Source organism: Lepeophtheirus salmonis, chromosome 2 (assembly GCF_016086655.4).
Source record: "Lepeophtheirus salmonis chromosome 2, UVic_Lsal_1.4, whole genome shotgun sequence".
NCBI classification, from domain to species: Eukaryota; Metazoa; Arthropoda; class Copepoda; order Siphonostomatoida; family Caligidae; genus Lepeophtheirus; species Lepeophtheirus salmonis.
The window spans coordinates 25,132,070-25,134,789 of NC_052132.2; the positions used below are offsets into that span (position 1 = coordinate 25,132,070).

The window sequence follows — 2,720 nt, forward strand, 5'->3', positions numbered from 1 at the left end:
ACATAATAAGACTAAAGAAACTAAAGAAGAAAAAGGATACAAAATGGTTAAAATATAAAGTAAACAAAAATATGTATATGAATTATGGGCAGGATTCACATAACCTCGATCAAACCCTTCGAATATGATTAGGGTTATGCATTTTCGTTTTAAAATAACTTTTATAGTTTTTTAGAGCATAATTATGATTAAGATCTTATTAACTATGCTTGTAATTAATAGTTTATGTTTCTGGTATATCCTTAAGAAAAATACATCATTCTGTCCAAAACGTTGACTTATATTAAATTACATTAGATGAATCTTAGTCAAAAGACGTGATATAACAATGAACTGCGCAAGAGATGTGTTATGTTTTAATTAATATCAATAAATACACTTCAAACACTTAGAACAGACTGCCTTTTTATTTCATGTATTAATACATATTTACAAATACTTCCTATTTACACGATGATACTTATATCACATCATTTCCCTCCCAAGTTCGATCTTACTCGAATTATTTTCGACCTTCTGACTCCGAGTTCATGCGTATCCCCATTCCATTTCTTCAGTATCAAGAAATGTCTATATCGCCATATAATTCTTCCTGTATTTAATCGATCTTGGTATTTTCTATTTTTTTTTCCTTTCCAAGAATCCGTCCGTCATCCAACCATCGATTATTCTTGTAATGTTGCACTATCACCTCCATTCCTATTTTCAACTCCGGTAAATCCCTCTTATTATTATCATAACGGATTTTTTCCTTCTCCCTTTGCTCCTCCATTCTCCTCAAACAGTATTTTTGTTCTTTTTCGGATCTTGGACCATAGCTCTTCCAATGAATAGGTAAATAAGATATCATTTGGTGATCTTCCATCTGCCTTTAGAGCGTTTCGAAACTCCAGAATTCCATGTCAGAATTCATCAGAACTACATTTTCCTCCTGTTTTCACTAATAGATTCTTCATACATTTCACCAAACTCTCAGCATGTCCATTATTTTGCGGAAAATGGGGTGAAGAAGGCCCCCATGTTACTCCCCACATCTTCAAGAATGTCTGAAATTCCCTTATACTAAGCTGAGGGCCTTGATCTGTTCTTATTTTAACTGGAATCCCGGTTGCAGAAAATATTTTTCTTAATGTCACTATTACTTCTCCCGAAGACTGAACTCTTTTGAATTCATCTACATATGGATATCCTGAAAGACCATCTCCATATACCAAGTAATGGTTTCCTCCATACTCAAACAAATCTGCAGACGTGCTCTCAAATGCCTCATTGATATCGGGTCCCTCATCATCGTTTCTTCTCGTAAACTAGGTAATCTTTTTATACATTTTCTACATATTTTAATCATTTCTTCAATATCTGAGTTCCCTCCAAGCCAATAAATCGTCTGCCTAGCTCTTCTTTTCGTCTTCTCGATACATTGATGTGAACTGTGCAATCCCTGAAAAACTTGAAATTGCCTCTATTTTGGAATTACCAGCATATTACCATATAAAACAATACCATTTTCAGTGCTCAAATCATTTAATATCTTGGAAAATGGTTTTACTGAATCGTTTATACAATTGTCTTCAACTGCATTGACTAAATCTTTATACATATGATCTTTTATTGCTTATTTTCTAATATCTTCTATTAATGGATCAACGAATCTTTCTTCATCTTCTAAATGAGTAGCTCTAATAATATCAACTCTAATCACTTGTCCTCTGTGATATTCAACATCTCTATCCTACTCTTCATCTTCATCGGGATGAGACACCAGTGATCTCGATAATGCATCGGGTACTTCATGATATTTCCCCTTGATCCATTCTGTTTCAAATTGATACATTGATATTTTCAATTTAAATCTAATTAGTCTAGCATTATCTAGCTTATCTATGGTGCAATTATTAAGAATAGGAACAAGTGGATTATGATCTGTAAGTACACTAAATGTAAGTAAGCCTGCTAGATATACGTGACATTTCTTTATAACCCCCACTACACCCAAACATCCCAATTTTATCACGGAGTATCTTGTTTCAGCACTTGATAAAAATTGGGAGCCACATTGAATTAATTTCCATTCTTCTTTGTGCTTCTGACATAACATTTATCCCAATCCATTTATTCTCGATGCATGAGTTTCAAGTTTTGTTTCTAATCTTGGATCGAATGGTGCTAATGTTCGTGGTGAAGTTAGAACTTCTTTAGTTTCCTTCATTGATAAAGAATGATTTTTGGTCCACACATACTCTACTTTTGACGACAAAAGCTCTCTCAGCGGGCCTACAACTTCACTAATTCTCGGTGAGAACTGTCCCAATTGATTTACTAATCCGAAAAAAACTTCTCAATTTCTTTCTAGATGATGGCTCTGCAAAATCTTTAATAGCATTCAATTTACTTGTATCCGCTTCAATACTCTTCTTGGATAAAATATAACCACAATATTTTAATTTACCCCAAGGAGTCATAAAACACGTCATTTCTCTTGATTTTTCTTTCAGTTCTATCTGCCAATATCCCTGTTTTGCATCCAATGCTGTAAAAAATTCAATGTTTGTTGGAATACTTGATATTATGTCCAAGGTGTTCTCATGGGATGGATTGGCCTCTTTACTACATCATTCAATTTTTTAAGATTCATACATATTCTCACTTTTCCCTAGGTTTGGGTAGAACTACTAATGGATGGCAACAAACTACTGCTTTATCACTGACTTTACTTATTA

The 2,720-nt window shown here is 33.5% G+C and overlaps 1 long non-coding RNA gene across 1 annotated transcript; it reads left to right on the top strand.

The window, feature by feature from the left end:
- Positions 1 to 724: 724 nt before the first annotated feature.
- LOC121113560 (uncharacterized) lies at positions 725 to 2,448 on the top strand. The gene is made up of 5 exons (XR_011778995.1): positions 725 to 834; positions 948 to 1,311; positions 1,365 to 1,940; positions 2,032 to 2,295; positions 2,354 to 2,448. It is a non-coding gene; the product is annotated as an uncharacterized lncRNA (long non-coding RNA).
- The last annotated feature ends 272 nt before the right edge of the window (positions 2,449 to 2,720 follow it).